This window comes from Bos grunniens, chromosome 6, assembly GCF_055505025.1.
Source record: "Bos grunniens cultivar Pamir isolate PY7600 chromosome 6, Bosgru_T2T1.0, whole genome shotgun sequence".
NCBI classification, from domain to species: domain Eukaryota; kingdom Metazoa; phylum Chordata; class Mammalia; order Artiodactyla; family Bovidae; genus Bos; species Bos grunniens.
In genome coordinates, this window is record NC_141170.1 from 98,570,473 (window position 1) to 98,585,117 (window position 14,645).

At 38.7% G+C, this 14,645-nt stretch overlaps 1 long non-coding RNA gene across 3 annotated transcripts in view; it reads right to left on the minus strand.

Moving 5' to 3' along the window:
* The window catches only part of LOC147371072 (uncharacterized), an 88,573-nt gene that overhangs the window by 40,104 nt on the left and 33,824 nt on the right, over positions 1 to 14,645 (minus strand). The window lies entirely within an intron of this gene.

Sequence of the window (14,645 nt, forward strand, 5' to 3'; positions counted from 1 at the left end):
AAATACTCATGATATTATTCACAGAACTAGAACAAATAATCCTAAGATTTGTATGAAACCAGAAAAGACTTTGACTAGCCAAAACAATCTTGAGAAAAAAGAACAAAGCTGGAAGTATCATACTCTCCAACTTCAGACTATATTGCAAAACTACAGTAATCAAAACAATAAGATACTGGCACAAAAACAAATATATAGATCAATGGAACAGAAGAGTACTCAGAAATAAGTCTATATTTATATGGTCAACTAATCTATGATGAAGGAGGCAAAAATGTACAATCTGGAAAAAAGAGTGTCTTCAATAACTGGTTTTGAGACAACCAGAGAATTTCATGTAAAAGAATGACACTAGAACATTTTCTCACACCACACACAATAATAAACTCAAAATGTATTAATGACCTAAACCATAAAACCCCTTAATTAGCAATATTTTTTGGATCTGTTTCCTCAGGGAAGGGAAACAAAAGCAAAAATAAGCAAATGGCTTTTGCAAAGCAAAGGAAACCATTAAAAAAATGAAAAGTCAACCTACTTTTTCCAAAATCTTGGGAGAAGATATCTGCAAACAATTTGTCTGATAAGAAGTTAATATCTAAAGTATTTAAATAACTCATAAAAGTTAATATCAAAAATAAAAGCAATAGAATTTTAAAACAGGCTGAGGACCTGAATAGGCATTTTCCCCAAAGAATACAGGCACAGGAAAAGATGATCACCATCACTAATCATTAGAGAAATGCAAATCAAAACTATACCAAGATATCACCTCACACCTGTCAAAATGACTATTACAAAAAGATAACAAGCATTAGCAAAGATGTGGAGAAAAGGGAACCTTTGTGCACTGTTGGTAGGAACGTAATTTGCTGCAGTCACTATGGAAAACAGTATGAAGATTCTTTTAAAAATTAAAAATAGAACTACAATATGATCCAGCAATTCCCTTCCTGGGTTTTTATCTGAAGAAAAAATACTAATTAAAAAAAAATACAGGGGCTTCCCTGGTGGCTCAGAGGTTAAAGCGTCTGCCTGGAATGCGGGAGACCAGGGTTCGATCCCTGGGTAAGGAAGATCCCCTGGAGAAGGCAATGGCACCCCACTCCAGTACTCTTGCCTGGAGAATCCCATGGAGGGAGGAGCCTGGTAGGCTACAGTCCATGGGGTCGCAAAGAGTCGGACACGATTGAGCGACTTCACTTTCACTTTCATATTTATTGCAGCATTTTTTACAATAGCCAAACTATGGAAGCAACTTAAAGGCCCACTGATAGATAGATATACCCACCGACCCACCCACTTAAATACTCAGCCATAAAAAAATGAACCTAGAGCCTCTTATACAGAGTAAAATATGTCAAAAAGAGAAAAACAAATAACATATATTAACACATATATATGGAATCTAGAAAAGGAATGGTGATATGGATGTAGAGAACAAATGTAGACACAGAAGGGCAAGGAGAGGATGAGATGAATTGAGAAAGTAGCAGATATATATATATATATATATATATATATATACTTTTATGTGTAAAATAGCTAGTGGGAAGCTGCTATATAACACAGGGACCCCAGCCTGATGCTCTGTAATAACTTACAGGGGTTGGATGTGGGGAGGGGAGAGAGGGTTAAGAGGGAGGGGATATATATATATATATATATATATATATATATATAATTATGACTGATTCATGTTGCTGTATGGTAGAAATCAACACAACATTGTAAACCAATTTTCCTCCAATTAAAAAATAAATAAACTAATGAAATTTTGCCATTTTCGACATGAATGGACCTAGAAGGTGTAATGTTTAGAAATATAAGAGAAAAATACTGTATGTTTTCACTTAAAAAATAAACAATGATAATGAAACAGAAACAGACTCACAGATACAGAGAATAAATTAGCGGTTACTAGAGAAGAGAAGCCGGAGAAGGCAATGGCACCCCACTCCAGTACTCTTTGCCTGGAAAATCCATGGATGGAGGAGTCTGGTAGGCTGCAGTCCATGGGGTCGCTAAGAGTCGGACACGACTGAACGACTTCAATTTCACTTTTTACTTTCATGCATTGGAGAAAGAAGTGGCACCCCACTCCAGGACTCTTGCCTAGAAAATCGAGGGACAGGGGAGCCTGGTGGGCTGCCGTCTCTGGGGTCGCACAGAGTCGGACACGACTGAAGCGACTTAGCAGCAGAGAAGAGAAGGGTGGTGGAAGGGTCAAAATAGATGAAAGAGATTAAGAGATACAAACTACTAGGTATAAAATAAAATAAATGTTAGAGGATGTAATGTACATCACAGGGAATATAATAAATATTTTATTAACTTTCTCTATAATGTAACATATTAAAATATTGAATTAATATGTTATATACCTGAAACTAATATTGTAAGTCAAATAGACTTAAATAAAAAAAAAATTTTTAATGAATTAACAACAATCCTTCTCAACACTTTCAAAAAATTGATGCAGATAGGACACTTCCAAATTTATTTTACCAGGCTAGTATTACCTTGATACCAAACAAGATAATGACAATACAAGAATATAATATTACTGGGCAATATCCTGATGTACATAGATGCAAAAACCCTCAACAAAATATTAACAGATCAAAGTCAACAATAAATTAATTATATAGAATGATTAGGTTGGATTTATTCTAGTGATGCAAAGATGGTTTAACATCTTCAAAATAAATTAATATGATATTCCACATTAACAAAATAAAGGGTTAAAATCATATGTTCATCTCAACAGATTCCAGGAAGTCATTTGACAAAATTCAACATCCATTCTGATAAAAAACTGATTAAAAAAAAACAAAACCTCTCAACACAGTGGGTATAGAAGGAATGTACCTCAACTTAATAAAGGCAATATATATAACAAAACACATACTCAATGATTAAAAGTTGAAAGCTTTTCTTCTAAGATCAGGAACAAAACAAGGACATCCACTCACCACCTTTTTCAACATAGTATTGGAAGCCCAAGCATTGGAAGCCCAAGCCGAGCAATTAGGAAAGAAAAAGAATAAAAGAGTATCCAAATGGGAAAGAGGTTAATAGTCACCATTTGCAGATGACAGTGTATTTTCTCTAAAAGACCCTAAAGATAATACCAAAAGATGTTAGACTAAAAGAGTTCAGTAAAGTTGAAGGATACAAAAAATCAACATAGAAAAATCAGTTGCATTGCTATTTACTGAGCTATTGGAAAGAGAAAAGAAGAAAAATATCTCATTTACATTCCTATTTACACTAGCATCAAAAATAATAAAATACCTAGGAATAAATATAACTAAGGAAGTGAAAGACCAGTACATTGAAAACTATAAAACACCAATGAAAGAAATTGAAGATACAAATAAATGGAAAGATATTCTGTGTTCATGTGTTGAAAGAATATTTTTGAAATGTTCATGTTACTCAAAGCAGACTATAGATTCATCAATTCCTATCAAAATTCCAATGGCATTCTTCACAGATGCAGAAAAACATAACCCTAAAATTAGTATGGAATCACAAAAGAGTATGAATAGTCAAAACACTCTTAACAAAGATGAACAAAGTTGAAGACATCAACATTTCTGATTTCACGCTATATTACAAAGCTATGGTAATCAAAACCAGATGGTACTGGCAAAAAAAATCTAGACACAGATTAATGGAACTGAATAGAGAACCCAGAGATAAAAGCATGCATATATGGTCAATAAATTTATGACAAAAGAGACAAGAATATATTAATACAATGAGGAAAAGACAGCCTCTTCAATAAATAATGAGAAAACTGGATATCCACATGCAAAAGAAACTGAACCTCTATCTTATACCAAACACAAAACTAACTCAAAATGCATTAAAGACTTGACTGTAAGACCTGAAACAGCAGGACTCCTAGAAGAAAACATAGATGGTAAGCTTCTTGACGTCAGTCTTGGCAATGATTTTTTCGACTGGACACCAACAAATCCATAAATTAACAAGTGGCACTAGATAAATCAAGAAAGCACTGCACAGCAAAAGAACCCAACAACAAAATGAAAAGAAACCTATGGAATAAGTCAAAATATTTTTCAATCATTTATCTGACAAAGGATTAATATCCAAGTACTAAAAACAACTCATACAGCTTGAGAGCAAAAAGCAATATGACTCAAGTGGGCAGATCTAAATAGAAATTTTTTGAAAGAAGATATACAGATACGTGATATACACATAACAGATATACACATAACAGATACGTGAAAAGTATTTAATATCACTAATTACGAGGGAAATGCAAATCAAAACCACAATGCGGTATCACCTTGTAGCTGTTAGAACAGCTATAACAATTTTTTTAAAGTATTGGCAAAGATGTGGAGAAAAGGAAACCTTATATACTGTTGATACAAATGTAAATTTGTATAGCCACTACATAAAGCACTATGGAGGTTCCTCAAAAAATTAAAAATATAACTGCCATATGATCTAGTAGTCCTACTTCTGTGTGTTTATCTGAAGGAAAGAAAACACTAACTCAAAATGATATCTGTACCCCATGTTCGCCTCAGCATTATTTACAATAGCTCAAAAGAAGCAACTAAGTGTCTATAATGGATGAATAGGTAAAGAATATGTAAAGTGTGTGTGTTACATGTGTATATACATATATGTAAAGTGTGTGTGTATTGCATGTATATATACATATATGTAAAGTGTGTGTGTTACATGTATATATACATATATACTGGAGAAGGCAATGGCACCCCACTCCAGTACTCGCCTGGAAAATCCCAGGGGCAGAGGAGCCTAGTGGGCTGCAGTCCATGGGGTCACCAAGAGTCAGGCGCAACTGAACGACTTCACTTTTGCTTTTCACTTTCATGTACTGGAGAAGGAAATGGCAGCCCACTCCAGTGTTCTTGTCTGGAGAATCCCAGGGACGGGGGAGCCTGGTGGGCTGCCATCTATGGGGTCACACAGAGTCGGACACAACTGAAGCGACTTAGCAGCAGCAGCATACATATATACATACACACTTCACACGCATATATACACACAATGGAATCTTAATCAGCCATACAAAGAAAATCCTATCATTGGCAAGAACATGGATGGACCTTGAGGGCACTCTGCTAAGAGAAATGCCAGGCAGAGTAAGACAAATGTCCTACAATCTCACTTATATGTGGAATCTAAAAACTAAAACAAAAATGAACTTATGCATACAAAAAATAGAATACTGGTTGCCAGAGGCAGGGGTTAGACAGGGGTGAAATGGGGAAGGGACTCAAAAAGTACAAACTTCCAGTACAAAATAAATAAGTCTTGGAGATATACTGTACAGCATGGTGACTATAGTTAATAAAACAGTATTATATATTTGAAAGTTTCTAGAAGAACATATCTTAAAAGTCCTTATCATAAAAATGAAAAAAGTTGTAGCTGTGTGGTAACAGATAACTAGATTTATTGTGGTAATCATTTTACAATATAGACATATATCAAATCATTATGTTATTAACATAATGAAACTAATATAACACTATAATGTCAATTATATTTCAATTTTAAGAAGACATTCGAACAGGAAAGGAAGTAGTAAAATTATCTTTGTGTGTGAATGATATATTATATATAGATACATTATATATAGATATGATATATAGAAAATCCTAAAAACTCCACCAAAACCTGCTATAATTGATTTTAAAAATCAGTAAAGTTTCAAGATACAAAAATAAACAAACATATAGTAGACAGTTGTGTTTCTATACTTTAACAACAAAATATGTGAAAAAGAAAATAATTAATTTGTAATAGCATCAAAAACAATAAAATAGGCGCAAACTTAAACCAGGAGATGAAAGACACACAATGGAAACTATAAGATAATGATAAAAGAAATTAAAGAACACAAACAATTGGAAAGATTTCTCATGTTCATGGATCAGAAGAATTAATATTGTTAAAACATCCATGTTACCCAAAGCCATCAATACAATCCCTTAAAAATTCCAATGGCATTTTTAACAGAAATAGAAAAAACAATCTTACAATTTGCATGGAACCACAAAAGACTCCAAATAGCCAACACAATGCTGAGAAAGAACAAAGCCAGAAACAGCACGCTCCTGGTATCAAATTATACCACAAAGCTATAGAAATCAAAATAGTATGGTACTGGCATAAACATGCACAAGGACCAATGCAACAGAATCAAGAGCCCAGAAATGAACCCCCCACATGTAAAGTGAACTAATATTTGACAAAGGAACTAAGAATACTTAACATGGAAAAGGTAGTCTCTTTAATAAATGATGCTGGGAAAACTGGATAACACATGCAAAAAAAAAAAAATGAAAATATCCCATCTTAGACCAGTCAGAAAAAAAAATCAGCTCAAATGAATTAAATATTTAAACTTAAAACCTGAAAACATTGTACCTATAAAGAAAACATAGGAAGAAAACTCTCTGACATTGTTCTTGGCAGTGATTTCCTGGATAAGACAGCAAAAGCAAAAAACAAGTGTGACTACAAGAAACTAAAAAGCTTCTGCACAGCAAAAGAAACAATAAAATGAAATGACAAGGTATGGAATGACAAAATATTTGCAAATCACACATCTGATAAGCAGTTGTAGACCCTCCTCATCTGTGGGGTTCTAAGACCTCCAGTGAATGCCTAAAACTGGAGAGTACCAAACACTGTATATACTATGTTTTTGTCCTACATGTATAAATCTATGATAAAAGCTTAATTTATAAATTAGGCACAATAAGAGATTAAAAATGACTAATAATACAATAGAACCATAACAATATACTCTAATAAAAGTTGTGTAAATATGGTCTCTCTCTCACCCTTTCTCAAAATATCTTATTGTAGTGTACTCACCCTTCTTCTTGTAATGGTGTGAGATGATAGAAAGTGTGTGCGTGTGATGAGATGAAGTGTGGTGAAGGACACAGGCACTGTAACCTACTGTTAGGCTACTACTGGCCTGACAATACATGAGACGACCATCTGCTGTAGGGGACCCTGGATCACTGAGCCGTGACGATGTCAATTGTTGGGGATCCTGGGAAGGACGCAGCAGTGAGATTTTATCATGCGACTCAGAATGGTACACAATTTTAAATTTATGGATTATTTACTTCTGGAGTCTTCAATCAATATTTTGGACTATGGTTGACAGTGGGTAGCTGAAACCACAGAAAGTAAAATCACAGAAAAGGGGGACTTCTGTATATGAGGAAGTCCCACAACTCAATAGCAAAACAAACAAACAAACAAAAAAATGAAAACAAAAAACTGAACTACCTGATGGAAAAATAGGCAGACACACTGAGTAAACAGTGTGTAAGTTTCCAAAGAAGACACAGAGGTCCAGCAGGTTCAGAAAAAAGTGCTCGACAGCACTAGTCACCAGGGAAATGCAAATCAAAACCACAATAAAATGATCACGTCACACCTGCTAGAATGTCTATCATCAAAATACAAGAGAACAAGTGTTGGTAAGGGTGTGCAGAGAGGAACCCTTGTGCACTTTGGTGGGGATGTAAATTGGTACAACCTCTATGGAAAATAGCAAGGAAGTTTCTCGACAATTAAAAAAGGAACTACTATATGATCCAGACATCCACTTCTGGGTATGTGTCCAAAGGAACTGAAATCAGGGTCTTGTAGAGATGTCTGCATTCCTGTTTTCATTGCAGCATTACTCACAATAGCCAAGATATAGAAACAAGCTAAGAGTCTGCCAATGGATGAATGGATAAAGTAGATGTGGTTTAGATACTTAGTAGATATTATTCAGCCATGAGAAATAAGGGAATCCTGCTATTTGCAACAACTTAGATGAACCTTGAAGGCATCGTGCTAAGTAAGACAGATAAAGACAAATACTGTATGATCTCACTTATATGTAGAATCTAAAAAAGTCAAAGTAAGTAACAGAAAGTAGAATGGTGGTCATTGGTCAAAGGATACAAACTTCCAGTTATATGATTGACATGTGTGGGCATCTAATGTACAGAATGGTGATTTTAGCTAATAGTGCTTTATTATATACTTGAATGTTGCTAAGAAAATAGACCTTAAGTGTTCTCAACAACAACAACAAAAGAAATAACTGTATGACAGTTTGGAGGTGTTATATAAGCCTGTGGTGGTAATGATTTTGCAATACATAAATGAATCAACTCAACATGTCGCACACCTTCAGTATCAGTATCATTTCAGTCACTCAGTCGTCTCCAACCCTTTGCGACCCCATGAATCACAGCATGCCAGGCCTCCCTGTCCATCACCAACTCCTGGAGTTGACTCAAACTCACGTTCATGGAGTCAGTGATGCCATCCAGCCATCTCATCCTCTGTCGTCCCCTTTTCCTCCTGCACCCAATTCCTCCCAGCATCAGAGTCTTTTCCAATGAGTCAACTCTTCTCATGAGGTGGCCAAAGTACTGCAGTTTCAGCTTTAGCATCATTCCTTCCAAAGAAATCCCAGGGCTGATCTCCTTCAGAATGGACTGGTTGGATCTCTTTGCAGTCCAAGGGACTCTCAAGAGTCTTCTCCAACACCACAGTTCTTAAATGTACACAGTATTTTGTGTCAAGAGGTCTCAGTAAAGCTGGGGGGAAAGGTAAAGATGGAAACAAGGAGATAAGGCAGAAGAAGGCCACTGTAATAAGCCAAGTAAGAGACCATGGTGATAGATGTGATAAGAAGTGGCTGAATCAAGGATGTGCATACGAAAAAACAGTGACCTCAAAGTTTTTGACTTAGGCAACTGGAAGATTAAAGCTGTCATTTACTCGGGAGGAAAGAATGAAATTCAGATGGGAGGACTACAGAAAGAAAAGGTTGGGGGTCTGGGGTGGGAAGAGTTAGGAGTCCGAAGATGTTGAGTTTAAGATACCAACCAGATATTCAAGTGGAGGTTTGGGGAAAAGTCAACTGGAAATAAAACCTGGAGTCCAGGAACAAGTGTGACTGGAGATTCAAATGTGGGAATCATCAGCATAAGATGATGTTAAAACCATTAGACTAGATAAAATCACCTAGGGAGGAGTATAGATAGAAAAGATACTCAAGGAGGGAGCCGTGGCTCATTCTAACATTCAGAAACTGAGATGTGGAAAAGAAATCTGCAAAGGAGACTGAAAAAGAGCTGTTAATGATGTAGGAGGCAGTAGGGGGAGATGGAGACAAACCACGTTAAAAAAGATTATGGTCGACATTCACAGGAGTTGTTTTGAGGGAATGGCACCGGCCAAAGGATAACTAGACAGAGTCGAAAAGTGGAGAAGAGGAGGGGAAGGAGAGGTGGGGACACTGGGAGTTTGGGGTTGGCAGGTGCGAACTATTACATTTAGGATAGACATAAAACAGGTCCTACTGCATACAGCACACAGAAATATAATAGCCCATGACAAACCATAATAAAAAAGGATATAAGAAAGAATGTATATATGTGTGTACAGCTGAGTTACTTTGCTAGACAACAGATATGGGCACAACATTGCAAATCAACTGTACTTCCACTTTAAAAAATTAGATAAATTAAAAAAAAAAAAAAAGAAGTAGAGAAGAGGGAGTTTCAGACAGTGGTTTTTTCAAGGAGTTTTGCTCTGGAGAGAGAAGAGAAATGAGGGAGTGTCTGGAAAACAGGTGGAAGCAAGGTGAAGCTGGGCAACCACAGCACTCCGTATGCAGACAGTAACGGTCCGGGACAGAAGGGACACTGATGATGCTGGAGAAAGAGTGAGGGGAGAACTCTGGACTGACATTCTTGAGGTGGCAAGAGATTTAAGTTAAAAAAAAATGCTGAAGAAACTGAGGCCTGGGGCGGTAGAGTAAATTGGCTGAGGTCACAAGGCAGCAAGGGACGGACCCAGGCCTCTGCCATGTCTTGCAAGACGTTTCCCACCCGATCACACAAGTGCGGGCCCCGTGACTCAAGGCAGAGAGACAGGGAGGTAAAGGCCCACTGACTTGATAGACTCCTTTGCTGTATTAAGTAAATGCCATCTTATGGCAAATATATGCCCCATTTCTAACTAAAGTGCTGCCTTTTCTTAAGCAGAAGTGCTGGTAGGTCTTTCATATATAAAGCTCATAACTAATGATAAAAAATGGGTGTAGGAACAGTTCATGCCTCAAATGCTCATTTGTAAATCACTAGTAGGCAGATTTCTCTCCTACCCCAAATGTGTACAGGCGGTTTCTTAACAAGGAAGCATTATCATCTAGATACATTATAAAGACACAGACACTCTGTATCTAAGTTAATATAGAACTTGGATAAGAGCAATCTTTGTGGAGGCTTATTCCTGTTTCTTTCTTTCTTCCTTTTTTTTTTTAAATAAAAGAATATAAAGCCTTTGACTGTGTGGATCACAATAAACTGAGGAAAATTCTGAAAGAGATGGGAATACCAGATCACCTGACCTGAGAAACCTATGTGCAGGTCAGGAAGCAACAGTTAGAACTGGACATGGAACAACAGACTGGTCCCAAATAGGAAAAGGAGTACGTCAAGGCTGTATTAATAAATAATACATTATTTATTACAAGGCTGTAATATAAATTGTCACCCTGCAATGTAACTTATATGCAGAGTACATCATGAGAAACGCTGGGCTGGAAGAAGCACAAGCTGGAATTAAGATTGCTGGAAGAAATATCCATAACCTCAGATATGCAGATGACACCACCCTTATGGCAGAAAGTGAAGAAGAACTAAAGAGCCTCTTGATGAAAGTGAAGGAGGAGAGTGAAAAAGTTGGCTTAAAGCTCAACATTCAGAAAACGAAGATCATGGCATCCGGTCCCATCACTTCATGGGAAATAGATGGGGAAACAGTGGAAACAGTGTCAGACTTTATTTTCTGGGCTCCAAAATCACTGCAGATGGTGATTGCAGCCGTCAAATTGAAAGACACTTACTCCTTGGAAGGAAATTTATGACCAACCTAGACAGCATATTCAAAAGCAGAGACATTACTTTGCCAACAAAGGTCCGTCTAGTCAAGGCTATGGTTTTTCCAGTAGTCATGTATGGATGTGAGTTGGACTATAAAGAAAGCTAAGTGCCAAAGAATTGATGCTTTTAAACTATGGTGTTGGAGAAGACTCTTGAGAGTCCCTTGGACTGCAAGGAGATCCAACCAGTCCATTCTAAAGGAGATCAGTCCTGGGTGTTCATTGGAAGGACCGACGTTAAAGCTGAAACTCCAATACTTTAGCCACCTGATGTGAGGACCTGACTCATTTGAAAAGACCCTGATGCTGGGAAAGATTGAGGGCAGGAGGAGGAGACAACAGAGGATGAGATGGCTGGATGGCATCACCGACTCAAATGGACATGGGTTTGGTAGACTCTGGCAGTTGGTGATGGACAGGGAGGCCTGGCATGCTGGTGCTGTGGTTCATGGGGTCACAAAGAGTCAGACACGACTGAGCGACTGAACTGAAACATTGTAAACCTCAGGAAGATAGACATTTGAGGGAGAAAATAATTGAGCACATTTTTAATAAGGTCCACCTATGAAGTCACATTGAACTGGGAGTTAAGTGTAAACTTAACTCAGTTAGTTGGTTATTTCTTGGCCATTTAAATTGCAGTAACTCAGTTTATCTAATAATTATTATTAGATAATTATTGATTAAATCATCTAATCTCTTTAAGCTTTGTTTACACATCTGGTAAATGAGGGATAACACATTTGCTGCAAGGTTGCTGTGCAGATTAAATAAAATTATTTATACAAAATAATGTGCAGTGGAATGCCCAGAACATTCTGCTACACATGTAGTCTGTGTAGTCCACTTGCTTCCTTCTTGGGTTCCATTGCAGGCAGTGGGGCTGGTAGGAGGAAGGCCAGCATGCTGGGCCTGGCTCCTCATCACTAGCAATAGCTAAGCAAGTACATGTCAAGTACTGTTGAGCTACAGAAAAGCTACACAAGCATCTGCCTTCAAAGACTTTAGCACAGAGTCAGGATGACAAGCTTTGAGAGCAGCACCTATGTCTGACCAGGTCCCTTCAGGGTGTCTCACTGCTCCCAGGATCAAGGTCAATCTCCTGGCCAATGTTTACAGTATCCTTGGTGATGGGCCCAGGCTTCTGGTTCTCGTTACATCTCCTGCTCCTCCTCTGCCCCCTATCTTCAGTCCCAATTTACCCTCTAGACGTATTGACTCTCCTTAGTTCCCCACTGCGGTGATTCTTCGTGGAACATTTCCCAATGCCCAATGCAGGTTAGTAACTCTCCCCCACAGCCCTGCCTCCCGTCTCACACCACTCATCAGGCTATAATGGCTTGCTTAGGTCCTCGAAAACAGGGCCAGGGGTCTCTAGAGGTCCTGGTTTTACTTCCCACCCCTCAATTCCCCACCTAGTGTCTGTCATATAAGAGGAATTCAAATGATACTGAATAACAATTTCCTAAAAGAATTTATTGTGAAGGGGTATCAATATAGGGTTGCAGAGGCTTGAAGCCCCATGAATGCTGTTGCTCTTAAGAGGTACAAAGCTCAAAAGAAGGAGACACAGACACTCAGCAGCCTAGGAAGGTGACACTTAAGCTACCTGGAAACATACAAGAGCTTTGCTGAGTAGCAAGCAAAGGGGAGATTCAACAGTAAATCCTTGAAAGGGAAAAAGAACAAAATGCAGAATGAAAGAATAACCTGAATCTACACAATAATCCAGTTTATCAAAATATATGTCCTGGGTACAAACTGTGTTCAGGGCAACTTGGCAGATAAATGAAAGCACATGGAAGAACCACCACCCTGGGAGGTGGCTTGTGCCTTCGTGTGAACAATGAAATAAAAGTGTGAAATAAGTAGTTGCCAAATAGGAGACCAAACAAGCCTCTCGATTATTCAGAGGAAAAAGGGGCCCCTGGGAGGGGCTGTTCCCAGAGGAAGCTGTGCACAAGAGGTGAAGTCTGAGCTGGGCTTTGAAGGATGGAGGAGTTTGGTTAGATAAATGTGTGTTAATCACCCAGCCGTGTCGGACTCTTTGCAACCCCATGGATGGTAGCCCACCAGGCTCCTCTGCCCGTGGGATTTCCCAGGCAAGAATCCTGGAGTAGGTTGCCATTCCCTGCTCCAGAGGATCTTCCCAATGCAGGGATCAAACCTGGGTCTCCTGGATTGCCAGCATTTTCTTTACTGTCTGAGCCACCAGCGAAGCCTAGATGGATTCAGAAATGCTGTCTGACCGGCCCTCTTTAGGAAGCTCCCCCCACAAACTGTAAGATGGGACCTGTCTCCTCTGGACAGTTTTCTTTTACAGTTATCAAACGTCCGAGGAGTTGGAGGCAAGGGGTAAAGAAGACAAAATATTGGCTCTGAATAAACCTGAGTTTGATTCCTGGTTCTGTGCTTTTTGGCAGTTTCCTCATCTCTGTTAAGCAGCAGTAGTAGCAGGCCTCTCCCAACGGTGGCTGCAAGGATTGCATGAGCTAAGCGTGGGCATGCGTCCAGCAAGGCTCCCAGTGCACAAGAAACCTGGCTCTTCCAGACAATTCAGAGAGGCTGCAGGGAGCGTGAATTTGTGCTTACCAGTTTAAAATCACTATCTTAGACAAGAGGAAGTGGGACAGAAAAGGCGAGAGGCCAGAGAAAGACACTTTTTAAAGAGTAAGATAAGCAGAGGAAATAAGAAAAGGCCACAAACATAAAACCCCAGAGAGTCTATATCTTTAAAAGCAACAGAGAGATAAAGGAAAGTGTTGAACTGACAGAGGAAGCTGATGACACTGAGAGAGCTCACCCCAAAGGCTTGAAGGCTTGAATAAAGGAATTAGTAAAGAGACCTAAGACAGAGGGCATACATTTCACCCCCCACCCCAAACTGAGAAAGTGAAAAATCTAAAGTAAGGGTTAAATGTTGACAAAAATCTGTAAAAATCAGAAAATAAAAACCTTTAAAAAAAAAAAAAAAGAATTGTAGGGAAAAGGAGAATAGATATTTGAGGACAGGTCATAGTAGGTAGCAAGGAAGAGGTGGTGTGAGTATAACCTTTGCTGGTGCTGGTGTTAGCGCTGTTCTTGCTTGCTGCTATCTTTCACAAATGAACGCAAAGGCAGGAGTCAAAGCGAGCCTGGAGTATTTATGGTCTACAGAAATGGAGAAGGCCAAATGTTGGCCCAAAGAAAAGCTAACAAGGAAAAAAAAAAAAATAACCCTTGCATCATTCTGAATGGTGTGTTAATAACAGCTGGGAAGTAAGCACAGTAAATCCCGAGCTGGGAGAGTTTGCCTCTGGAGAGAAGTTGCACAGATGCAGCTCACCACTTGCCAGAGGAATCCAGTTCTCAACTGGGGCTGATTCAAGCCAAGGTCGCCACTTCCTACATAGATATTGAGAACAGCTGGTGTGGAGTCGACCTCTAGCTGGGTCTCTGACCCGTGACTATTGGGACCCAATGCAACAGAACCTGACTAGGAGACAATTCTTTTTGACTCTATCTGGGGTTAAAATCTGTAACACACAGGCCGGGGGCCAAGTCTACCCTTCCTCTACTCCTGAGGCTCTGGGTCCCTGACTCAGCCTTGGTGGCAGGGTGGGCAAAGGACCCAAAGAGTCTGTGTACATGGGGTTCATGACAGCAAAGAGGT